This window comes from Ranitomeya imitator, chromosome 10 (genome assembly GCF_032444005.1).
Source record: "Ranitomeya imitator isolate aRanImi1 chromosome 10, aRanImi1.pri, whole genome shotgun sequence".
NCBI classification, from domain to species: Eukaryota; Metazoa; Chordata; class Amphibia; order Anura; family Dendrobatidae; genus Ranitomeya; species Ranitomeya imitator.
The window spans coordinates 51,853,396-51,865,662 of NC_091291.1; the positions used below are offsets into that span (position 1 = coordinate 51,853,396).

The following is a 12,267-nucleotide window of genomic DNA, read 5'->3' on the forward strand; positions in this document are numbered from 1 at the left end:
CAGTGTTCACTTTCTCAAAAGGGGCTGTGTTAATTGTTTTTAAGACCTTCTTTTTCAAATGCCAATCACCCTGCACGATGTTGAGCTGTAAGCAAAACACCCACTTTATGGATCTCGGGCCCTCATACCATCCTCATGGTGTCTTTTTCTGATAAGTTAAGCAGATACATGGATCTTGGTGGCTGGCTGGAAGTCACTTTGCAGGGCTCTGGTACTGCTCCTTCTCGCACAAAAAAGGAGAAAGCAGTCCTGTTGCTGGGTTGCTGCCATCCTACAGCCCCTCCATGTCTTTTGGTATCTGCACTGTGCTGATACACACAGCTGCCCTTCTTGCCACATCTAGCATTGATGTGCCATCCTGGATGAGCTGCACTACCTGAGCAACTTCTATGGGTTGTAGATACAGCCTCATGCTATTGTACGGTACCTCTAGGGGTGAGTGCAGTGACAAAATGCAAAAGTGACCAAAACAGCCAAAAAGGATACGAACAGAGAAATGGTCTATGGTCACCCCCTGCAGAGCCACTCCTTTATAGGGAATGTCTTGCTAACTGCCTATAATTTCTACCTGTTTTCAGTTCCATTTGAACAGCAGGAGAAATTAATTCACAATCTGTGTTGTGACATCAACCTGTCCAGTTAGGAAACAAATATGACTAACTTGGAGTTATAATAATAAAGCGAACAATTATACACTTTCTTTTTTTATCTTTATATACTATATATTAAATTGCACTAAACTCTTGATGTACTAAAAAATAGAAAAGTAGGTCACTGTAGTGGAGTTCTGCCCAATTTTAGAACTTTTTTTTAAAGTCCCAATTGATGAATCGGGCTAAAACATCTGCAATTGTTACAGTACTCAACAAGCTGAAAACGCAGTACAAAGTGTCTCTGTGGTACCCCTGAGGGTCTAGTCGCCACAGAGGTACTGCACCTCAGCCAGAGGTGTGGTACTCCGCTCGTGGGTAAGGAGGGGACACTACCCAGTACCCACACACTAGCATCCAACACTAGACCTCTATAGGCCTGGAGGGAACTAAGACGGTGTGGGTGGAGAGAGTGGAGTTGTCATGGAAACAGGAGGGAGGAGTTAGCTAGTGAGTTGGAACTGGGGACTTGAGCAGTGAGGAGCTCGTCCCAGCACCAGGAAACAGAGCAAGAGCAAGGAAGATAGGGAGAAGTTCCAGAGAGAGAGAGAGAGAAAGAAGGGGTCCTAGGGGCACAGGTAGTGAGAAATCCACACCGACCGTAGTTGGGTGGAGGGACTAGGTCGCAGTGGGGAAACCGGCCCCCAGACTATTGGAGGAACTTCAAGGGAATATTTAGAGAGTTAGGGAGCACCACAACTGGGCGACTACCATAATTATGATGAACATATAAAGGGGTGCAGCTCAATGCATAGCAAAAACATCATGGAAAAACAACAAGAGAAAGAAAGCTATGCAAATAGGGCGCACGCCCCCCAAAAAAAACAAACTGAATAGCAAAAACTATACAAAAATAATTTATTAAAGAAAGAAACAAATGCACAAAAATAAAAACATATAAAATACAACAACCACACTACTGGTCCCAAGATATTCATATATAAACAGCCCAAATATAAATGATATTAAACGACAGCAATAAAGACATGCCACAATTGGATTGTTATACCATAGAAGTATATGCATGAATATATATACATACCTTTCCCAAAACAATATATGGGAAAGGCCTATAATATGGAAAAATAAGAACCCCCTGATGCTTATATAGGTAAAATATGACTCAATATTTCAAATGGCCACAATATAACAATATCTATACAAATATAAACATATATGAGCATAAAGAGTCTGGGCGTCCCCAGTCAACCTTGCAATAAATAAAGTGCCCTAACATAGAGAAAGAGACTAATACCATCAATGGGGCCCCAATAAGCGCATAAGAGAATAATCTAAAAAAAAATTTCCAAAAAAATTATGAGATATTAGCTAAGTAAAGAGATGCGACAAGCAAAGCAGCCAGGTGGGGAAATAAACCCACTCAGGTATAGAGAAGGCGTCCATAAAAATGGAAGTATGTGGCTCAATGATGTAAAAAGATACAGGGGTTAAAGATAAATACCCAGAGTAGGTCATCCAGTATGTGGCATGGGTCGTCGGCAGTCAGTAGTCAAAGGTGGAAAAGGGCGAACCCGGGATACAGAGAGTGTGGGGGGAGCCCCACGCGTATCGCTGCTAGACGCAGCTTTGTCAGGGGAAGTGCTGGGAGACAAATAGGGAAGTCTTAAGTAGCGGTGAATAGATTAAGATGATTTCTGGCAGGTGGGAAAAAGAAAAAAAAAAAACATGCACATACCTTAATAGACAGAAGGGGGAGGTGTGCCGGTATTGGAGGAACTACAAGACTCAGCAAGCCGGAGGCTGTGGTAATTGTATGTGCCACAACCACACACATTCGCCGAAAAGGCAGCCGCATAGGATAAAGGGGTCCAGGAGTACGTCGCCCGACAAGACCCGAGGCTGCTGGCTTGGGACACTGTGTGTGAAGGCGCAGGGCAGGAGAGGCGGGAGCCAGCACAGTAAGATGGCCAGGGGAGCAACATAAGAAGGGGGTTCTGGCAAAGTGTACACCGAATTACCTGAGAGCTGACTGGACCACAGACCCGGAGGACATAGCACCCGGGTGGGGATTGCATATAAGAACTGTGAGTAAAGTGTGGAAACTGCACCCTGCTGTGTCCTCTGAATTATTGCTGCATGACAACATTTACTGTCATTGACTTAACACTTCCACTGCCCTGGGGCCTCGCTCTACCCGTGGAGCGCTGTAACATCTCTGCAGTGTCACCAACTGCCCAGTGGACCTGCACCGCAGAATCGTCAATTTTCTTATTGCCGAACCCCACGGGTGGCGTCACAAGCTAATCCCCTATACACTTTTTCTCCATTAATATTGACTTTTATTGGACGCCCAGGGCCACGGTCCGACTCACTGATGCCGTGACCACCCCTTGAAGAATCGTCGTCGGACCTGGCCCGAGTACCCTACAGCCCTAGCGGGCGCTCCATCTGCCTCATGGTGTTTCCTTTGGGGATTTCATGTGAACTGTATTTTTTTATAGGATTTACATGGAAACCCAGACATAAGTGATGCGATCAAAATCTCAATAATGTTACCAATAAAAACCTCAATTTATCCCACACAGAACAAGCCCCCCTCAGGTTTGTCATTTGTTAATGGAACTATAGGGGGTTTCTACATTACTGGTAGAACAAAGATTCTGAAAAGGCGATATGGCTCCCGTCGCCTCAAATAAAATCCCGTGAATTCTGCGCCCCCCCCCCCCCCCCCTCAGTCTGAGCCCCACTCTGCCTAGACCACAGTAAGTGGCCACATTTGGCATTACTGTAATGTAGAGAAGGCACTTCATTTACGGGTGTGTATCGCCAGAAGCACAAACTGGGCACAATGCATGGGGACACAATGTATGGGTACTAGACTGGCAGATTTTCAATTCTCCAGAAAAAAAGCCTGGCGTTGATGTTACAAAATAGTCGCTGCAGCCATAGAGGAATTAATTTAGAGGTGCAGTTTCTACATTGGGGTCACTTTTGGGGTTTTTATGCTGTTATGGCACCTTAGGGGCTCTGTAAATGTCATCTGTAAAACTAATATAGCAAAATATGTGCTGTGGGGTCTAGTTTCACCTATTAACCCTTGTGCACCTGACATTTGCATCAAATACAAAAATTACATTTTTACCACTAAAATGCAATTTCCACATCTCAATGTTATAAAATTCTGTGAGGCACTTTTATGGGTTCAAAATACTCACTAAACCCCTAGATTAATTCCTTGAGAGGGTTGTCCATATACGACATGGCATTCACAATCTATCCCAGGAATTATGCTTTTTCCTTTCCTAGCCCTGCCATGTGCCAAATCAGAAGTTTTTGACCACATATTTGGTAGGGTCACGTTTGGGACAAATTGAGCAACATATTATGGGGTCCGTTTTCTCCCATTATCCATTGTGAAAATTACAAATTTGGGGCTAAAACAACATTTTAGTGAAAAAAAAAAATGAAGTTTTAATACGACTACCTACCGTAATATCAAATTCTCTGTAGTACCTTTGGGTTCAAAATGCTCACTAAACCCCTGGATAAAATCCTTGAGGGGAGTAATTTCCAAAATGTGGTCACTCTGGTGTATTTTCACTGTTTAGGCATACCAGGGGCTCTCCAAACACGACATGACTACCACAGACCATGCCATCAAATTCTGTGTTCCAAAACGTCACTCCTTCCTTTCCAAGCCTTCCATGTGCCAAAATAGCAGTATTTTCCCACGTATGGGGTATCCACATGCTCAGGAGAAAATGAACGCGAAAATTTATGCTTTTTCCACTGTTACCCTTGAGAAAATAAAAAAAATTAGGCTAAAATTACAATTTCTGGGTAATTTTTTTACATTATAAAGTTCTAAGAAGGACCTGGGGGTTCAAGGTGCTCATGACACATCTAGACAAGTTCTGTGAGGGGTCTAGTTTTCAAAATGGGGTCATTTGTGGGGGTTTCTACTATTTAGGTACATCAGGGGCTCTCCAAAGTGACATGGTGTCCGCTCTCAATTACAGAAGGTTTTGCATTTAAAAAGTCAAACTTCGCTCTTTCCTTTCTGAACCCTGCGCCCAAATAGTCGTATTCCCCTACATATGTGGTATCTGCATACTCAGGAGAAAATGTATAACAAGTTTTAGGGTCCATTTTCTACGGTTACCCTTGTAAAAATAACATATTTGGAGCTAAAGTACAATTTGTGAGAGTTTAAATGTTCATTTTTTCCCTTCCATATTTGTTTCGTTCCTGTGAATCAATGGAAGGGTCAATAAACTTCTTTAACCCCTTAGTGACAGAGCCAAATTTTTGAAATCTGACCATTGTCACTTTATGTGGTAATAACTCTGCAACGCTTCAACAAATCCCAGTGATTTTGAGACTGTTTTTTCGTGACACATTATACTTTATGAAAATGGTAAATTTAGGTCAATATGTTTTGTGTTTATTTATAAAAAATATCAAAAATTTGAGAAAAATGTTAAAAAATTTGCAATTTTCAAAATTTGAATGATTATCCCTTTAATCCAGATAGTCATACCACAGCAAAACATTAATAAATAATATTTCCCACATGTCGGCTTTACATCAGCACCATTTGTAAAATGATATTTTATTTTTTTAGCATTTTAGGAGGTTTAAAATTGTAGCAGCAATTTTTCATTTTTTCAAGGAAATTTACTAAATTTATTTTTTAGGGACTCATCCATGTTTGAAGTGACTTTAGGGGTCTCATGTATTGGGAAACCCCCAAACGTGATACCATTTTAAAAACAGCACCCCCTGACATATAAAAAACTGCTGTCAGGTAATTTATTAACCCTTCAGGTGCTTTACAGGAATTAATGCAAAGTGGTATGACAAAAATGAAAATGTGCATTTTTACCACCTACATGCCTCTAACTTCTGAACAGATTACTACACCCGGCAGACTCTAAGGCCGCTATTTGGTCGTGAATTGCAATGGCAAACATCAGGACCACAAAATCATGATCTGAGGGCACCAATTGGGATAAAGAGGGAGCCCCCACACTCTGTTAACCATATATAATGATGTAGTCACTATTTACAGCAGCATCTAAGGGGTTAAACAGATTTGGACGGTGCAAACACTGATCGTGGCTGATGCAAAAAGTTGTCAGCTATAGTGCACAACCAACAGATGCCGGATTGATACCTGTATGGGGATGATATTCTCTTATATGTAAGGTCAGTTAAAAAGCGTATTGGCGGTCATTAAGGGGGTAATGTGGTTTTGAGGGGTGCAGTTTTTAGAATGGTGTCACTTTGGGGTATTTCCCCCCAAAAGTCACTGCAAATGTGATCCCTAAAAAATGATTTTGTTGGAAAAATGAAAAATTGCTGATCAACTTTTAACCCTTATAACTTCCTAACAAAAAAAACTGTTTAACAAATTGTACGGATGTAAACTGGACATGTGAGAAATGTTATGTATTAAATATTTTGTATGACATGACTGATTAAAGGGCATAAAAATTAAGTTTGGAAATTTCAATATTTTATACATTTTCACCAAATTCCCGATATTTTCACAAATAAACGCAAGTCATATTGAAGAATTTTACCACTATCGTGAAGTGCAACATGTCACAAAAAAAAATATCTCAATCGGTGGAATCCGAGTTATAACCTCAAAGTGACATTTAAAAAACGTGGCCTGGTCACTAAAGTCAAAAACTGGCTTGGTTTAACTGAAGGGTTAAACAGACAGATTTTGTACTACACTAATGTGGAGGACTATTATGCAGGAAAATTTATTTATTTCCTAGAAAATTTCTGGATTGTGAAAACTATAATTGAGCTCCATAAATGTAAAACATTGTGCAGACTAAAGTACAAATACCACAAAAGCCATAATGAATGTAGAGCAATACGGTCATAGTCTAAAAATCTAAACTTTTATTTTATAGTTTATTATACTTTCAATAACTGGTCCAGCAAGAATTCTGAATCACAGAAAGTGTCTGAATTCCCAGCAGCAGTCGCCTAGAGATATTTAGACAGATGGTAAAGAGCCAGGCACACAGGATAGAATTCCTCCTCTTCCTACACAGAGCGAAAGGTAAGAAGATGGCAAAGTTACTTACGCCTTGTAGATTACACCTGCTGCTCCCTCCAGACAAGGACACACAGGGTCTTCATGGAGCAGAGACTACAAGCTTCTGACTGACGAGTGTCAGCACTTCCCTTTCTCTACCCGGAGTTTCGTTTCCGCAGCATTACACAGGATCACATGCCATATACAGCCAATCACTGACCGCTGCTCCTACCCTGAGGCCATCAGCCATCAGGACGTGTATTCCAGTATCTACTATTCAGAACGTTGGGCGTTAAGGGATTTGTTAAATTGACTCAGATGGAGACTAGACATTAATTATTGTAAATATTTACATGTAATAAATCCGCATTATGCAGTAAGTGTGGGCGGATCTGCTGTCTCCTCCTCGGAGATTTAGCAATCCGCAGTGTGATCCTACACTTCATCCTCCTTTATCCTGCCGCAGTCACCATGTCTCTGCACCGAGATGTGGAGCGTTGGCGCATGATCACACGGTGGGATTAGACGCACGGCTTAGATACATGGCCTAATGCACTCCACTGATCAGGATTGGCTTAGATACACTGTTCAGCAGGGGCATCGTGCATGATGGGCTTAGATACATGAATCGGTGAACTGTATCACACACAATTGGCTTAGATACACTGCTGCATCACTTGATAGGATTAGATAGATGGCTTTGCTCAGTTAGTGAAAAGCCTCATTTAGATGTCTGAGTCTTTACATTGAGCAGAGCTGGGCAAATGTTCAGATCACAATCGTGACGATTTCTGTGCGGTGCTCTGACAGCTGCGGTGACAGAGATGGTGACCATCGGTTGGCAAAATGACATTAGCCTGGGAGAATTAGTACAAAGAGCTGTTGTCACTGCTAGAAGTCCCCACCGCTTTCCTGCTCTCACCGCTCTCAGCAGCGTTGTGGCCTTGGGACCTTGTGGTAGCCTGATATTTAGTATTACAATAACAGGCTGCCAACCTGCACTCGCCGCCTCTGCCCAGCATCTCCCCTGAGAGCTCGCCGCCTCTGCCCAGCATCTCCCCTCATAGCTCGCCGCCTCTGCCCAGCATCTCCCCTGAGAGCTCGCCGCCTCTGCCCAGCATCTCCCGTGAGAGCTCGCCGCCTCTGCCCAGCATCTCCCGTGAGAGCTCGCCGCCTCTGCCCAGCATCTCCCCTCATAGCTCGCCGCCTCTGCTCAGCATCTCCCGTGAGAGCTCGCCGCCTCTGCCCAGCATCTCACGTGAGAGCTCGCCGCCTCTGCCCAGCATCTCCCCTGAGAGCTCGCCGCCTCTGCCCAGCATCTCCCGTGAGAGCTCGCCGCCTCTGCCCAGCATCTCCCGTGAGAGCTCGCCGCCTCTGCCCAGCATCTCCCCTCATAGCTCGCCGCCTCTGCTCAGCATCTCCCGTGAGAGCTCGCCGCCTCTGCCCAGCATCTCCCGTGAGAGCTCGCCGCCTCTGCCCAGCATCTCCCCTCATAGCTCGCCGCCTCTGCCCAGCATCTCCCGTGAGAGCTCGCCGCCTCTGCTCAGCATCTCCCGTGAGAGCTCGCCGCCTCTGCCCAGCATCTCCCGTGAGAGCTCGCCGCCTCTGCTCAGCATCTCCCGTGAGAGCTCGCCGCCTCTGCCCAGCATCTCCCGTGAGAGCTCGCCGCCTCTGCCCAGCATCTCACGTGAGAGCTCGCCGCCTCTGCCCAGCATCTCCCCTCATAGCTCGCCGCCTTTGCTCAGCATCTCCCCTCATAGCTCGCCGCCTCTGCCCAGCATCTCCCCTCATAGCTCGCCGCCTCTGCCCAGCATCTCCCCTCATAGCTCGCGCCCTCTGCCCAGCATCTCCCCTCATAGCTCGCCGCCTCTGCCCAGCATCTCCCCTCATAGCTCGCCGCCTCTGCCAAGCATCTCCCCTCATAGCTCACCGCCTTTGCTCAGCATCTCCCCTCATAGCTCGCCGCCTCTGCCCAGCATCTCACGTGAGAGCTCGCCGCCTCTGCCCAGCATCTCCCGTGAGAGCTCGCCGCCTCTGCCCAGCATCTCCCGTGAGCTCGCCGCCTCTGCCCAGCATCTCCCCTCATAGCTCGCGCCCTCTGCCCAGCATCTCCCCTCATAGCTCGCCGCCTCTGCCAAGCATCTCCCCTCATAGCTCGCCGCCTCTGCCCAGCATCTCCCCTCATAGCTCACTGCTGAACACTGAGCAATGACTGGGAAATTGTAGGTCAGAGAACTGCTCTGGGCACCAAAAAAACAGCACCTTGCTCCCCCACACAACTGGTTTCAGAAATTCAATGCACTAGGCAGAAGACTACCATCCATAGTGGCAGCCCATACAGCCTCTCTGGGGCTTCTGAGCTCGCCGCCTCTGCCCAGCATCTCCCGTGAGAGCTCGCCGCCTCTGCCCAGCATCTCCCGTGAGAGCTCGCCGCCTCTGCCCAGCATCTCCCGTGAGAGCTCGCCGCCTCTGCCCAGCATCTCCCGTGAGAGCTCGCCGCCTCTGCCCAGCATCTCCCGTGAGAGCTCGCCGCCTCTGCCCAGCATCTCACGTGAGAGCTCGCCGCCTCTGCCCAGCATCTCACGTGAGAGCTCGCCGCCTCTGCCCAGCATCTCCCCTCATAGCTCGCCGCCTTTGCTCAGCATCTCCCCTCATAGCTCGCCGCCTCTGCCCAGCATCTCCCCTCATAGCTCACCGCCTTTGCTCAGCATCTCCCCTCATAGCTCGCCGCCTCTGCCCAGCATCTCCCCTCATAGCTCGCCGCCTCTGCCCAGCATCTCCCCTCATAGCTCGCCGCCTCTGCCAAGCATCTCCCCTCATAGCTCGCCGCCTTTGCTCAGCATCTCCCCTCATAGCTCGCCGCCTCTGCCCAGCATCTCCCCTCATAGCTCGCCGCCTCTGCCCAGCATCTCCCGTGAGAGCTCGCCGCCTCTGCCCAGCATCTCACGTGAGAGCTCGCCGCCTCTGCCCAGCATCTCCCGTGAGAGCTCGCCGCCTCTGCCCAGCATCTCCCGTGAGCTCGCCGCCTCTGCCCAGCATCTCCCCTCATAGCTCGCGCCCTCTGCCCAGCATCTCCCCTCATAGCTCGCCGCCTCTGCCAAGCATCTCCCCTCATAGCTCGCCGCCTCTGCCAAGCATCTCCCCTCATAGCTCGCCGCCTCTGCCCAGCATCTCCCCTCATAGCTCACTGCTGAACACTGAGCGATGACTGGGAAATTGTAGGTCAGAGAACTGCTCTGGGCACCAAAAAAACAGCACCTTGCTCCCCCACACAACTGGTTTCAGAAATTCAATGCACTAGGCAGAAGACTACCATCCATAGCGGCAGCCCATACAGCCTCTCTGGGGCTTCTGAGTTGGGGCACCGTCCCATTATCATAATTTCAGCGGTATCCATGATGCAAATGGTAATGAATAGAAAGGATGGCGATGGCTCAATGATCCACCATTCAGCGTACGCAATGACGCCACTACATTGTCCCTGCAGTGCTGAAGCCTCACTATTCACAGTGCATAGACCAGACCTGCGCAAAAGGGGAACAGGGCGAGTAGTGTGTGCGCTTTTTTTTGTATGTCAGTAATTGTGGGGGCCATCATACAGAATCGGGGACTGCTGAGGGTCAAAATACGGTTAGGGACTGTAAAAGCCCTCATTCTGTGTGAGCCCTCAAACTGAGGCTGTGGGGCCCATCATACAGACTGGCCATCATGCTATGCAGGGGCCATGATACTGTGTGCGACTATGGGGATTATGACTACAGAGGTGCCACAACAGAGATCCCCAAACCAGGCTATCCCCTGGGTTCAGAGGCGTACAAATGCACAGGGGCCCAAGGCATCAGGGGGCCCATTTTCACCTTCAAAACAAGTGGCATCGTACATTATAATGAGCCATTTATTGGACTACAAATGGTCCATATACCATTCTTATGCAGGGACCCTCTTCTCCCTTCTGCCCCTGCCTGGTTTATCTCCTCTCTCGGAGCAGGTCCTGAATCCAGAGTGCTTCAAAATGTGAAAAGAAGCAATTCACCATTGTGAAACATGTCCTTCGTATTAAGGGTTTATCTAAAGCATTCCACATGTCCATTAATGACTGCATTTCGTATCCACCTGATTAACAAGTAATATTAATTCCCGGAGGGTGCAGTTACCTACACAGGCTGACTTTTGTGGGCTTTCTGAGGTTCTGGCACCACTGAAGTTCTACTAATATGACATAACAGAAAATCTGCACTCCAAAATAGCGCCCTTTCCTGTCTGAGTGCTCCAGTGCGTCCGACTAGTAGTTTTCACCCACATGTCGGGTACGATGTAGTCAGAAGATGATTGTGCGCACTACGAGGATTCACAAGTCTGAAGTCAGAGTGACGACTTGTGCTCCAAACTGGACAACCCCTTTAAACAGGCTTCATTAGCAATCAGTGATTAACCTGGTGTGGTGGAAACATGTTATCACCATCGATGGTGCTGTGCAGCTCCGCCACGGATCATCCAGCACCAAGAACAGCAGATCGGTGTGTGGGGTCACCCCTCCACTGATCACAGGCGATTACTGTGAGGTGCTGGAAACCCCTTTAAGGCTATGTTCACACTAGCGTTGCGCCGCCCTGCGTCGGCGACGCGACGCATGCAAAAACGCACGCAAAAACGCGCGCGTTTTGCGACCAAAATCGGACGCACAGAAAATGCAACTTGTTGCATTTTCTTGCGTCCGACGCTAGCGTCGAAAATGACGCAAGTGTCGAAAAACGCCACCCAAAAAACGCACGCGTCCCCTATGTTAAACATAGGGGCGCGTCGCCGCTGCGTCGCCGGCGCAACAGCGACGCACATTGGCGGAACGCCAATGTGAACGTAGCCTAAGATGTCAGTCGCTTATCTGGGGGAAGACACTGAATATGGAGGGATTCAATAGACACAATAGAGGGGGTGGGTTCCAGTGAGAGGGGCTAAACTCTGCTGGATGCCCCCGTCACTGCTAGTCTGGCCCCTCATGGACACATGGCGCCCCCCAGCCTCTATGTGCTCCCTGGTACTTCTAGTTGTGGGGCTGAAACTGTATATAAAGAATAAACTCAGCCGGATATAATGCACTGATACACAGACAGTGGCCGGGGAAGAGGCGGAAGGTCCGGCAGTGCGTATTCACCTGGGTGCGGATCTGCTGCGTCCCCCAGTCATGAGGCGGCGATGAGCGCGGTCATCTGTGTGCGCTCCGGCTTGCGCTCCACACACTCTGCACGTGGGAAACGCTGCGTCTGGCATGATGTCCGGGGGGCGTGTCGTACCGGGGGCGTGTAATACGGGGGGCGTGTTCGACTCAGCAAAGGCACCGGCAGGCAGTGAAGCCGCCATTCCGCTGATCTCGGCGGCACCCTCAGTCTGATGCCGGAGTCTGTCAGCCGCAGGGACCGCAGCGTCCTCAGTGACTGACAGAAGTGTTTATTCGTTAATGGGTTGATGGTTTCTTAGATTTTGGGTGAGGGGCCTGATACTTGGGCTGTCTAGTGGGATTTGTGGGGTCGATGTGTGACCTGGGGGGAGGAACTACTGCACGCTTGTGGGGTCTGGATGTGCTCCCTGGGGAGAGGAATT

The 12,267-nt window shown here is 48.1% G+C and overlaps 1 protein-coding gene across 4 annotated transcripts in view; it reads right to left on the reverse strand.

Moving 5' to 3' along the window:
* Nucleotides 1–11,952, reverse strand: part of LOC138651957 (uncharacterized) — a 36,875-nt gene extending 24,923 nt beyond the window's left edge. The window contains exons 1-2 of one of the 4 annotated variants that reach the window (XM_069742611.1): nt 11,822–11,931; nt 4,100–4,408 (exon numbers count right to left, since the gene is read on the reverse strand). The gene's annotated coding sequence lies outside the window, so the exon portion shown is untranslated. Of the gene's footprint in view, nt 1–4,099; nt 4,409–6,718; nt 7,715–11,821 lie in introns of those variants that run through there. The other 3 variants (XM_069742610.1, XM_069742608.1, XM_069742607.1) reach the window with 3 other exon arrangements.
* Between the last annotated feature and the right edge of the window lie 315 nt (nt 11,953–12,267).